The sequence below is a fragment of the Silurus meridionalis genome, chromosome 6, assembly GCF_014805685.1.
Source record: "Silurus meridionalis isolate SWU-2019-XX chromosome 6, ASM1480568v1, whole genome shotgun sequence".
NCBI classification, from domain to species: Eukaryota; Metazoa; Chordata; class Actinopteri; order Siluriformes; family Siluridae; genus Silurus; species Silurus meridionalis.
In genome coordinates this window covers 24,175,401-24,189,764 of record NC_060889.1, presented here as the reverse complement: position 1 = coordinate 24,189,764, position 14,364 = coordinate 24,175,401, and the positions used below count along the sequence as shown (strand labels likewise).

Genomic DNA, 14,364 nt, shown 5'->3' with positions numbered 1-14,364 from the left:
AATTCTCTTTTCAGGGAAAATATAATTACAGATAATGCATATTGTCAATATATGATGTTGGTAAAATGTGTTGTTTGCAATGAATCAGAATATTTGCTAAATTATTTCCACTCTAACACACTCACTCTCTCTCTCTCTCTTTCTCTCACTCTCTCTTTGTTTCTCTCTTTCTATCTAGCTATCACACTCTCTTTCTAAAGTGTGATTGGTGCTTACGGACACAGGAAGTATTTAGCCTTCAACACAAGGAGTTGTTATAGAGCCAGTAAGTCAGCCAACCGTCATCAGTAAGACAGGATGGATTTCTGTCCACTCTGTCTGATGCTCTGTAAGTAAATGTTCTCTATATGTCTTTACTACAGTCATTTATGCTGACTTAGATTTTGAATTAACAAGCTGAGCATCTGATATCATCCTCTGTATGATTACTTTAATTGTCTATGCCCAAGGTTTCATATTAAAGTTATCGTAAAAAGTGTATTTTTTTTGTGGCATTGTTACAATTGACCCAATTTATTTGACCTCTTTCAACGCAGAATATTACACTGTTAGATTTAACAGCTGTTATGCATTGGTAGACAGAATTTGTTTAAGAATTTAAATTATACACAATATTCTACATTCGTTTGTGGATATTTTGTAGAAAGTTGCTCTAGTAGACTCTAAAACACTGCAGGTCTTAGAGACTGTGCAAAGCAGACATGAAATCAAGTGGTTTCTAAATAAGTGACCTCTTCATTGTTAGAGACAGGCCTCTGTGTGCAACAACAGAACAAAAAGATGCTGCTTTGAATAAATCTATTTTTGTTTCCTTTTTGATCATTAGAGCATAAAGAGTGGGAAGTTATTTTCGAACATGTCTACATTGATTTGAATTATTTTTAACTTGCGCTGCATGATCTGTTAGTGCACTTCATGACTTCAATTGTAAAAACAAGTGGACTGTGGTGTTACTGATAACAGGAAATTGAAAACTACTTTATGTAGTTCATGAGTAAACTTGGCTGCAGTATAAGAGAAATGTAACACTACAGGACAAGCTGTAATTTCATTTAATTTCATTCAATTTCATTTAGCTTGGTAATAGTAAACCTGCTATAAACTGGGCCACATCATACCAACTTGTTCTTATTTTTCTACAAATGCAGACCCATAAATGCTTTATCCCTTGATTAATGTAATTTTTACCTTTCTTTCTTTAGTGCTTATTGGACTTGTCTGCTGTACACAAACAGGTGATTTATGTACAATCCATTTATTTTATTATTTTGTGTCATTACTAAACAGGTAGTGTGCATTAATGTCATTGCAGTTGAGTTGTCATAAATTCCCCTCTCGGTTTACTCAGCAATCCAAGAATCATAGCTGAGTAAATGTACTCACATTCTGCCTCTAGGTTGTTGGTCATTTGACTCATACACTGTCAAATATATACAGATTAGGCATAACTTTATGACCATCTCCTAATATTGTGTTGATCCTTCTTTTGCTGCCAAATGGGTTCTGACCGTCGAACAATAACAGCATGAACTTCTTCAGCAATTTGAGCTATAGTAGCTCATCTGTTGTATCGAACCACATGGGCCAACCAATGAGCCTTGAATGCCCATGATACATACTGACCACTGCAGACCGGGAACACCCCACAAGAGGTGAAGATTCGTAGATTCTCTGACCCAGTCATCTAGTCATCACAATTTGGCCCTCAAACTCGCTCGAATCCTTATGCTTTCCCATTTTTTCCTACTTATTACACATTAACTTTGAGGACAAATGTTCACTTGCTGCCTAATATATCCCACCCACTAACATGTGCCACGATGAAGAGATAATCAGTGTTATTCACTCACCCGTAATAATGCAATAATGCCATACTGTTATGCCTGATCAGTATATATTGGTGTTTATACTGTATAACCAAACATGCTCATCTACTAACCCTATTCTCATTTACTCTCTAAACACTTTAATCAAGTGAAAACATTGCAGTTGAAGTTTATGGGTAAATTATTAAACATTGTGTGGTGTTGCATTTTTCTACACTGACCTGAAAGTTTACTTTCATGTAAGCTCTTCAAATTAAAACATAATTGTACAAATCTTTATGTTGAACAAAGATATAACAAGGTGGTAATCATGTATGAGGTTCAGTCATTTGCTAGAACAACTTCAGTAGGTCAGTTATAGACACATGCAGACATTTTACACATTACACAAGCGACAAATGTTCACAGATTGTGCTACAAATATACACAGTAGTAGACTTTATGTCCTGTGCTTGTGTAACGGACATTCTTGTTTGTTCTACATCCATGTTTTCATTTTGGCATGATGATGCATGGAATTGTTGGTGGCTCAATCCTAACATAAGGAGACTGCTCAATTTTACCATTTTTAACAAAACAAATTTTTCTATTTAAGTACTGAAAAACTGGAAGTGGAAAGGTTTATCATTAGTTTGCCCAATTTTCTCTTATGCTCTTTATATCCACTCATGCAATATCTAATTATGCCTATATTTTTGTAACCACTGAGTACTAGTGTAAACTGGTATCAAAATTATTTCTAAAATTAGATTTTTACTGGTATTATTTGTTCCTGATTGAGTCATGACTAACATGAGATTGTCTTTTTATAAAGGCATATTTTTTACTTCACCATATGTAATATTTTACTGACTATGAGAGCTGATTACATCAGGTAAAATGTATAAAATTACAGCTGCATAATCAACCCTGCGAATCAACACTCACATTTAAAACTACATATCAAATTGTGCAGTTTATTTTTAATGTACATAAAACATCTAACCACACCCTGTTAAAATGGCCATGTTTTTGTGAGAAAAATGTAATTTGTTTTCAACAATTTCAATAAAATAAAATCTGAAATGGTTGATTATGAGAGGAACCAGATATGAGTTTTAAGTTATGTCTTCTTTTTAGTCTGTATTACATACCCAAAGTGGCTAAGCCTCAGGTGAGTGCAGGAACATTTTAATTGTTATGGGTTGTTTGTATCAAAACGATGGTAAATATTATAGGACCACAGATTAGGGTACAGTGATTGCTTTTATTAAACACATCCAAAACTGACTAACAAACAGAAGACACAATCAAAATCAGAATCAGGTTTATTGGCCAAGTCTATTGATAGTCTTGGAATTTAGTTTCAGCTGTTGGTGTCTCACAAAAGTACAGAAATAACAACAGTACAGACATTAAACTATACATTTAGCTTAGACTTTATGATATTATTCTTATATTCTTATATATTTTCTACTGTTCTAATAATGCAGTACATTTACATTTGCAGCATTTAGCAGACACCCTTGTCCAGAGCGACGTACACAAATGCTTTGAGTCTCTAGCAATTAATAAACCTACACTGGTATGCCAGATTACAAACTTAATATAAATATATCTCTTAAATTCTACAAAGCAAACTTGGAAAGTGCTAATTTAAATGTTTCAGGAAGAGGTAGGTCTTAAATCGTCGCTTAAAGTTAGCTAGGGACTCCACTGTACGGACATCTAGGGGAAGTTTATTCCACCACCTCGATGTCAAAACAGAGAAGGGCCTTGAGGTATACTTACCTCTTAACCTGAGAGAAGGTGGTACCAGTTGAGCAGTGCTGGAGGATCTCAGACAGTGTGGTGCAGTGCGAGGTGTGATGAGGTCTCTGAGGTAAGATGGTGCTGGTCTATTTTTGGCCTTGTAGGCAAGCATCAGTGTTTTGAATCTGATTCGTGCAACTACTGGATGCCAGTAAAGGGAGCACAGCAGTGGGGTGGTGTGGAAGAACTTGGAGAGATTGAACACAAGTTGTGCAGCTGTGCTTCGGATCTTTTGCAGTGGATGAATAGCATTCAGAGGAAGACCTGCCAGCAGAGATTTGCAGTAGTCCAGTTTTGAAATGACAAGAGAACAGTACTTAATTATATGCCCTGCTTCATATCTATAAGGTCAGTTTGTTCATGAAGGTGATTTCTTGAAGAAAGAAACTGTCTCTGTGCCTCACAGTTTTGGTGAAAGTTGAAAGAGGTTGGGTCAGTAGTGATTTTTACTACCCGTTTCCTGGTTTTGTATGGTACAAGTCCTGGAGTATGAGCAGGGGAGTGCCAATGATTATTCCTGATGTTTTCACTTTTTGCTAAAATGTGTTCCTGTCCTGTTTTGTGGCTGGTCAAAACCAGATGGTGATGGATGTGCACAGGACAGATTCATTGACTGCAATGTAGAATTGTATCAACAGCTCCTGACCATACTTCCCCAATTGGCATAAAACGTACATCCTCTGTTGGGCCTTTTAAAATGAAGTTTATGCTAGTCTCCCATTTTAGGTCCTGGGAAATGGTAGTTCCCAGAAACTTAAAGGGCTACACAGGTGACACAGGGCTGTTGGGTACTGTGAGGGGGAGTAGTGTTGAGGGATGTTTCCAAAATTCCACTATCATCTCCACAATTTTAGTGTGTTTAGCTTTAGGTGGTTCTGATTGCACCATAGCACCAGCCTTTGCATCACCCCCACCCCTCTCTTTAGATATGCAGACTCATCACCATCTTGGATTAGTTCAATGAGCATAGTATCATCTGCACATTTAACAGTTTAACAGTTGGGTCATTGGATGTGCAACTGTTAGTATAGTGGGAGAATAGTAGTGGGGAGAGGACACATCCCTGAGGAGTACCAGTGCTGACTGCCTGAATACTAGAGGCAAACAGAATGTAGGCATATATCCCTATGCAGTCAAGGGGGCAGAATGTAGTGAAGCCCCATGTTGACTGCGTCATCCACTGACCTGTTTGCTTGGTAGGCAATCTGTAGAGGATCCAACGGCTGTTCTGTTACATTTTCCAGGTGGGCCAATACCAGCTGCTTAAAGGTCTTCATGACAACAGATGTCAGAGCAACAGGCCTGTAGTCATTCAGTCCTGTGGTGGAGGGTTTCTTAGAGAATGGAATGATGGTGAAGAGTTTAAAGCAGGAGGGACTTTACACAGCTCCAGTGATCTATTAAAGCTATGGGTGAAGGTAGGAGCTAGTTGGTCAGCACATGCTTTGAGACAGGAGGGGGAGACACCAACTGGGCCAGGTGCTTTCCTGGTCTTCTGTCTCTGTAAGAGCTGATTCATATCCTCTAAACAAATTGTGAGTGCAAATTGAGTTCTGGGAGAAGTTGTTAAATGTGTTCACAGAGGTGTGATGGGGCAGTTAGTGGGCTGGGGTGGATGAGAGGTGTGAAGAAATTGTTCTCAAACCTGCAGTAGCGGCCTGATTATACAGGACTTTGTCCTCCACTCTGTATGCATCCTTGTTGGCCTGTTGAAGTTGTTCTAAGTTTGGCTGTGAATTATTGCTTGTTGTTAAACACAGGTCTTTACAAAAACTGATGTAAGATGTTACTGTGTCAGTCAGATCATCCAGATTATCAGTTCCAGCTTCAGACACTCCAATCAGTGTGGTCAAAGCAGTCTTGTAGTTCCTTCTTTGCCTCACTTTACAGTTTTAATCACAGGCCTAGCAGTTTCTGCCTGTATGTTGTCCCTGTCCTCTATATTCATCTTCTTTGGCCTTTAAAATTGTTTAATTTCTGCTTAACTTTTCATCGGAGTGCCCCAAGAATGCGCATGGTACCGAACTATATTGTCAGGAATGCGGGTGCAGGGCCAGATTATTCTGTCAGAATGCATGCTTGTGATTATTTAAATGAGGACCCAAATGCAGGATGCACACAGGGAGTAAGGAAAAAACAGGCTTTAATATAAGGCAAACTAAGCAAAGAGGCAAGGCAAAAACAAAGTCCAAAAACAGTCCAGGGTCAAACACAGGCAAACAATCCAAAAACCAGTGAACAGAACTAGAAGGGCAGAGCAGAAACAAAACCGAAAAACAGTCTAGAGTCCAAACCGGGTAATCAGGGAGGCAGAGCAGAACAGGGATCAGGAACAAGATTAGGAACAGGATCAGGAACAGGCAGAGGTGGCAAAAGTACACACATCCATTACTTAAGTAGAATACAGATACTCATGTTTTAAAATACTCGGGTAAAAGTTGAAGTACTGATTATACCTTTTTACTTAAGTGAAAGTAAAGAAGTCTTTGCTCTGACATGTACTTAAGTAAAAAGTAGTTATTACTTCTACCTGTTTTAGCTGTTAACTGGACCTCACATCATATTGATATTAGATTGTCATAGCATTGTACAGGTACACAGCAACGAAATGCAGTTTGGCATCTACCAGAAGTGCAAAAAGTAGCAATCGTGCAAAAGTGCAGATAAATATGTATAATATTTACAGCATGTGATATATATGTAAGCATATGTACAGTGATTAAATATAAAGGCTATAACAGTGCAGAGACGTGTGGAAATCATTAAGAGCCTTTGCTATGTTTCCACACGGACAGTTAATGAGGTAAAACCGGAGAAAGTGCACCTCTTCAAGTGAAGTCATGAAGCTTTTATATATAATCATAGACATTTTACAGATTTAAATGATGTATTGTTTTTATCTGCACGATCAATAAAGACAGTAATTTAAGTTTGTTTTGCCATTATGAGGGAAAAACCCACAAAACGCCACCCAGAGGGTAAATTGTGTAAAACATGGTGGATTTGGTGTTTGATTTGAGACTTGGCGCAGAAATAAAACAAATGTTTACTGATTAAAATTATTTTTCGGTGGAGTTTAATTATTTATTTTATATCTAAGTAAAGAAGGGACGTCGTGAATAAGTGTATGTTTTGCTGGAGGTTTTAATTTCGCCTCTTTTATATTTAGTTATTTATTTATGTATTTATACTTTTTATAAAAATGGTAAAAACAGAAATACGCGCTGAATTACTAGCGTGTTAATAACATCTAGGGCCGTTTAAAATAATTTAAATTTTGACAGCCATATATATATATATATATATATATATATATATATATATATATATATATATATATATATATATATATATTAATACAAAACAAATAAAAAATGTTGTTACCTAATGAATGTGTCCAGTCTGAACATCCACATATAGAACACAAGCAGAGAAAGATGATGATCATGAATGTGTCTGTTCTCAGTCATGTTTATATCACTGACTCCCTCTGTCTTATCCACGTTAACCCCAAACTTCTTACTGCCTTCTGCCTGCTGATTCTTATCTTCGTAAAGAGTGAGAGTCAGGACTTTATACACCAGCGGATTGAAAAAGACGTGCAGTAACAGGAAATCAGTTGTTCTAATAATAATTCTATATCAAATCGCGCTCCCACTGATTCGGGTCGCACCACATCATAAATATGGATGAGGTTCCTCTGACTTTTGACCTGCCTCTCACTCGGACTGTCAACAGGAAATGCGAATCATTCGTCACGCTGTAAACAACCGGGCATGAAAAAATGCACTTCACCTGTATTCTGAGCTACACGGCATCGGGAGAAAAGATTCACTGATGGTGATTTTTAAACGCACACGATTCCAAAAGAGGAAGACAGTGAACATTGACTTTCTTTATAGGCTACTGTTTAGCTACAAGCCGTGTTACAGGCACTGTCTTTCGTTAAAGCCTGTTTAAAGTTCATTAGTTTCAATGTAGGCTATAAAAATCTTTGTCAAATTTTTAAAAAAATCTTTTAAAATAAAAATCTTTGTCAAATTCAGTGGGTGCGGCTTATATTTGGGTGCCCTTAATAGTCCGGAAATTACGGTAGTCTTTATAGTCCTCTTTGCACAGTACTGTATATTCAGAGTATACAGTAGGTTTACTGGTCGGCGCTATCTTGTGTTATGTGTATTGTCCCACACTGTCTTTTGTTGTCTTGTGTTGTTTGTCTGTCTGTACTGTTGTCTGTCTGTCTGCACTGTTTGCACTAGGTTGCCCTTGATGCACTTTATGTAGCTTTATGTTATTTAGCTTTATCTTGTGTGTTGTAGCTCTATGTTGTTTAGTGTAGCACCAGGGTTCTGGAGGAACGTTGTCTCGTTTTTACTGTATACTGTGTACCACTGTGTATAGTAAAAATGACAATAAAAGCCTCTTGACTTGACTCTTGCCTTAAATTGACTAAGTTTTGTGTTATTATGTGTTAGCCACATGTGTTTACTCGTTTTTCATGTGTGGCTATGTGGGTTTCATAATGAGGCCAACACAAAATGACTGAATTACTCAATGAATTAGTGATTTATTTTTCTAATACTTAGAAATCATGGAGGGGTTTGAAATTGTCATCGTAGGTGCATGTTCACTGTGAGAGACATAATCTAAAAAAAAAAAATCCAGAAATCACAATATATGATTTTTTTACTATTTATTTGTATGATACAGCTGCAAATAAGTATTTGAACACCTGAGAAAGTTAATGCTAATATTTGGTACAGTAGCCTTTGTTTGCAATCACAGAGGTCAAACGTTTCCTGTAGTTTTTCACCAGGTTTGCACACACTGCAGTAGGGATTTTGGCCCACTCCTCCACACAGATCTTCTCTAGATCAGTCAGGTTTCTGGCCTGTCGCTGAGAAACACTGAGTTTGAGCTCCCTCCAAAGATTCTCTATTGGGTTTAGGTCTGGAGACTGGCTAGGCCACGGCAGAACCTTGATATGCTTCTTACAGAGCCATTCCTTGGTTATCCTGGCTGTGTGCTTCGGGTCATTGTCATGTTGGAAGACCCAGCCTCGACCAATCTTCAATGCTCTAACTGAGAGAAGGAGGTTGTTCCTCAAAATCACACAATACATGGCCCCCCGGTCATACTCTCCTTAATACAGTGCAGTCGCCCTGTCCCATGTGCAGAAAAACACCCCCAAAGCATGATGCTACCACCCCCATGCTTCACAGTAGGGATGGTGTTATTGAGTTGGTACTCATCATTCTTCTTCCTCCAAACACGTTTAGTGGAATTATGACCCAAAAGTTCTATTTTGGTCTCATCTGACCACATGACTTTCTACCATGACTCCTCTGGATCATCCAAATGGTCATTGGCAAACTTAAGACGTGCCTGGACATGTGCTGGTTTAAGCAGGGGAACCTTCCGTGCCATGCATGATTTCAAACCATGACGTCTTAGTGTATTACAAACAGTAACCTTGGAAACGGTGGTCCCAGCTCTTTTCAGGTCATTCACCAGCTCCTCCCGTGTAGTTCTGGTCTGATTTCTCACTTTCCTTAGGATCATTGAGACCCCACGAGGTGAGATCTTGCATGGAGCCCCAGTCCGAGGGAGATTGACAGTCATGTTTAGCTTCTTCCATTTTCTAATGATTGCTCCAACAGTGGACCTTTTTTCACAAAGCTGCTTGGCAATTTCCCAGTAGCCCTTTCCAGCCTTGTGGAGGTGTACAATTTTGTCTCTAGTGTCTTTGGACAGCTCTTTGGTCTTGGCCATGTTAGTAGTTGGATTCTTACAGATTGTATGAGGTGGACAGGTGTCTTTATGCAGCTAACGACCTCAAACAGGTGCATCTAATTTAGGATAAGAAATGTAGTGGAGGTGGACATTTTAAAGGCAGACTAACAGGTTTTTGAGAATCAGAATTCTAGCTGAAAGACAGGTGTTCAAATACTTATTTGCAGCTGTATCATACAAATAAATAGTTTACAAATCATACATTGTGATTTCTGGATTTTTTTTTTAGATTATGTCTCACAGTGTACATGCACCTGCGATGACAATTTCAGACCCCTCCATGGTTTCTAAGTGGGAGAACTTGCAAAATAGCAGGGTGTTCAAATACTTATTTTCCTCACTGTAGGTTTCTTAATGAGGGGCTTAATAACTGCTAACTAGGGGGTTTAGGGATGTGACCTAAATATAGTGAGGAGTTAATAATATTCAGAAGAGGCTCACCAGCTGTATGTAACATTTCCTTTAATAGTTTAGTTGGAATAGGATCTAAATGACATGTTGATTTAGCGTTGGTAAAATCATCATACAGCTCTTCCTGTCCTATACATGTAAAGCATTTTTAGGTGAGATTGGGTCAGGAGATGCTGTCAGAGGTTGGACCTCCACAATTGTTTTTCTAATACTATCAATTTTCTCAGTGAAGAAATTCATAAATTCCTCACTACTAAACTGTGATGGAACACATTTTTCAGATACCTGATTTGTTGTTAATTTAGCTACTGTACTGAAAAGGAACCTGGGATTGTTTAGGTTGTCTTTATACACAATTCTAAATACTTTCAATTTAGTTTTCCTCCATTTTCTCTCCAGATTACAGACTGTTCTCTTGAGGTCATGTTTATAACTATTATACCATGGTGCAGGTGTTTTTTTCTCTAACCTTTTCTAACCAGATGGGGCAACAGTGTCTAATGTGCTAGTGAGGATAGTCACTAACACAGATAGTCAGCTCCATGAGATATTATTAAGTCTAGTGTGTGATTAAAACGGTGAGTTGGCCTGGTGATGTTTTGTTTAATCCCAAAAAAATTTAATAAATCCACAATCTATAATTCTAGAGCATCGTTTGCATCATCTACATGAATATTAAAATCTCCTACAAGCAGCACTTTATCAAAATTGATTAAGAGGTCTGAAAGAAAATAAGCAAACTCTTGAAAAAAAATGTTTAAAAGACCAAACTTTAGAGCTTATTTGTGTTTGCTTATTTGGCATTTTGCAGTTTAAACTGCAATAAGAATATTTCTGGATCTTGTGTATTAAATTCTTGGTTTTACTACATGAGGAATAGACACTGTTTCTATAAAGTAGGCTGTGTGTGTACTTGAAAATATTTGGTTTGTTGTGGAAAATGTTGTCATAGTTGTACATTGCATGATGTCTTACTTTTAATCAGATGGTGTGAAGCATCCCAGAGGTGTTGTCTGATAGCATTGCTGCTCCAACTCTGCTGGGGTGCAGGCCATCAGGGCGAAAGAACCTAGGAAACTTCCAAAAAAAATCAACAACGTGAAGTTTGTGCTTTTAACACTATGACTGTAACCATTCATTTAGTGCAAAAAGTCTACTAAACTACTTAATCCAATAGGTGGGAAGAGGTCCTGACACTATGATCCTCGTAGTTGTGTCCCCGCATAAAGTCTCCACCAGGATCCTGAAATCCCCTTTTTAATATCTCCATTTTCCTCAGCCTGGTGTCATTCGCTCCAGCATGGAGAACAACAGCTCAGAAGTTCTCGTTCAGGACTGCAGGGACCTGCGCAGTGACATCAAGAACACAAGCTCCAGGAAAACAGCTAGTGTGCACCTTGCCTTTGGCTCTGGTAGCACGAACATGCCGGGCGATGTAATCTCCAAGAATCACAGTATCGCATTACGTCTCACTGAGAGGGGCAAAACGGTTTTCGATCGAAATCTTGAAGGCTAGTGTTGGCAAGGGAGACGTCCTCGACCGGGGCTTGGATTTCGTCTTCCACTGTTGCAGCATCCAGGGTCCGTGGTGCACCGGTGCCGGAGTGAAAGATACCTGGGTAGGCAGGGAGACATTTGGAGTTGAGGTGGTGGAGCATTAGGTTCAACCCGAGAATTTACCTGGGATGAGTGAGCGTTTGCCCGAAATGTTTCCAGCAGCCCACTTTTCGCTCCTGCAGCTAGGCATGCTTTGCATGTAGGTCACAAATCTGTTTCTCCAAAGCCTTCAGCTCCAAATCCACCGTTTGCAACCTCACCTGTGCTCAAAGGCAGACACACAACTGACATAGTGTTTATAATAGCGAATAGAGTTAAGATAAAGTGTAAGAGTTATTATAAAGTGTGAGGCAATGATTGTAGTCAACACTAGTGGTAGTCGAGTTATCGAGAGACAAAACAATTCAGGATTATTTAAGGAGGAAAAAAGGATAGATAAATAGTAAAGTTTAGTTTGAAAAAGCACAAAAAATCTTAGAATATAAATAGAAATATCTTAGCATAGACAAGAAAAAGTAGTCCTGCATGTGATGGTGATGGTTTGTCCCCAACAGAGAGCCCTGATCTCAACATTATAGAGTGTGCCTGCTGTTACAGAAAGATACAGAAGGATTTGATCAGCCTAGATATGTGGTTAGTTCTCCAAGATGCTTGGAACAACATAATTGTTGAATTTCTTCTAAAACTGTCTGCAAGTGGAAGAATTGATGCTGTTTTGCAGGGAGAGGGTGGTCCTCCAAATATTGATTTGACTTGAATTTTTCTTCTGTTCACTTACATCCTATTTTGCTAACTGACAAAAGTAATTATTAACACTAGTATATTTAAAATTGTTTTTCATTTAAAGCATTTTTCATACATGCATACAATAGTTGTCACCCACTTGGCCCACTGTAAGGTCTTTAACAGGGATTGCTAACTATGGCTAAGGCATCCAGACTTTCAAATGTTTGCAATATTGGATAAATTACATATCCAAGTTTGATTTGTATAGCTTAGTTCTGCCAGCAATGGCATCATTTTTTAAAATACTCGGGTAAATGTTAAAGTACTGACTATACTTTTTTTCTTAAGTTAAAGTAAAGAAGTATATGTTCTGACATGTACTAAGTAAAAAAGTAGCTATTACTAGTACTGTAATTTCCGGACTATTAAACGCACCCAAATATAAGCTGCACCCACTGAATTTTACAAAGATTTTTATTTTTAACATAAATATGCCGCACCTGTCTATAAGCAGCAGGTGGCTACATTAAAACTAATGAACTTTACACAGGTTTTAACAAAAGACAGTGTCTGTTACACAGCTTGTATCTAAACAGTAGCCTACCAAGAAAGTCATTTTTTACTGTCTTCCTCCTTCCTTTCACAACTCACAAGATTTTATCTTTTGGCATCGTCGTGCGTTTAAAAATCACCATCGGTGGAAGCTTTTCTCCCGATACCGTGCAGCTCAGAACACAGGTGAAGTGCGTTTTTTCATGCCCGGTTGTTTTCAGCGTGATGAATGATTCGCATTTCCTGTTGACAGTCCGAGTGAGAGGCAGGTCAAACGTTGAAGGAACCTCATCCATATTTATGATGTACTGCGGGCCGATTCACTAGGAGCGCACCCGATTTGATATAAAGAGTTTCATTGGGTTACCTTAAACCCGTTCGGCAATTTCATTGGTCTAATGTTATGGGGCTCAGTTTTTTGGCTTGAAGTTTGTGAAACCGGGAAAAACCCCAGAAAAATCCATAAATTAGCCGCTTCATTGTTTAAGCGGCGGGGTTCAAAGCATGGGAAAAAAAGTACATTTACATTTACATTTGTGGCATTTAGCAGACGCCCTTATCCAGAGCGACGTACAAAAGTGCTTTAAATCTCTAGTAATGAATAAATCTACACTGGTACGCAAGATTACAAACTCAATATAAATATAACTCGAATTCTACAAACTTGGAAAGTGCTAATTCAGGTATTTCAGGAAGGTGTAGGTCTTCAGTCGTCGCTTAAAGATAATCAGGGACTCTGCTGTACGGACATTTAGGGGAAGTTCATTCCACCACCTCGGTGCCAGAACAGAGAAGAGCCTTGAAGTGTACTTACCTCTCATTCTGAGAGAAGGTGGTACCAGTCAAGCAGTGCTGGAGGATCTCAGACAGCGTGGTGCAGTGCGAGATGTGATGAGGTCACTTAGGTAAGATGGTGCTGGTCGATTTTTGGCCTTGTAGGCAAGCATCAGTGTTTTGAATCTGATACGTGCAGCTACTGGAAGCCAGTGAAGGGAGCGCAGCAGTGGGGTGGTGTGGGAAAACTTGGGCTGATTGAACACAAGTCGTGCAGCTGCGTTTTGGATCATTTGCAATGGACGAATAGCGTTCAGGGGGAGACCTGCCAGCAGAGAGTTGCAGTAGTCAAGTCTTGAAATGACAAGAGACTGAACAAGCACCTGGGCAGCCTGTATGGACAGAAATGGTCGAATCGTTCGGATGTTATAGAGAAGAAATCGACAAGAACGAGCAACATTAGCAACATGTGGGAAAAAAGACAGTTCATTGTCCATAGTTACCCCAAGGTTACGAGCAGTGGCTGAAGGGGAGAGCAGAGAGTCATGAAGTGTTATTTGGAGATCATGACCTAGGGATGAATCACCTGGGATGACCAGCAGTTCTGTTTTGCTGGGGTTGAGTTTAAGTTGGTGAGCACTCATCCATAAAGATATGTCTGACAAGCATGCTGAGATCCAAGCGGAAGCTGTGGTATCTGATGGAGGGAAAGAAAAGATGAGTTGAGTGTCATCTGCATAGCAGTGATAAGAAAACCCATGTGAGGATATGACTTCACCAATGGACTGGGTATAGAGGGAGAAAAGGAGGGGACCAAGTACAGAGCCTTGTGGGACACCAGTGGTGAGTCTGCATGGGGCAGATGTGGATCCCCTCCATGTTACCTGGTATGAGTAGCGGCCTATAGTCCGGAAAATACGGTACCTCTTTTGTG

General features: G+C 39.0%; 1 long non-coding RNA gene across 1 annotated transcript; it reads left to right on the top strand.

Moving 5' to 3' along the window:
* Positions 1 to 167: 167 nt before the first annotated feature.
* On the top strand, positions 168 to 12,426 carry LOC124387249. The gene is made up of 3 exons (XR_006926128.1): positions 168 to 328; positions 1,203 to 1,235; positions 11,101 to 12,426. It is a non-coding gene; the product is annotated as an uncharacterized LOC124387249 (long non-coding RNA).
* The last annotated feature ends 1,938 nt before the right edge of the window (positions 12,427 to 14,364 follow it).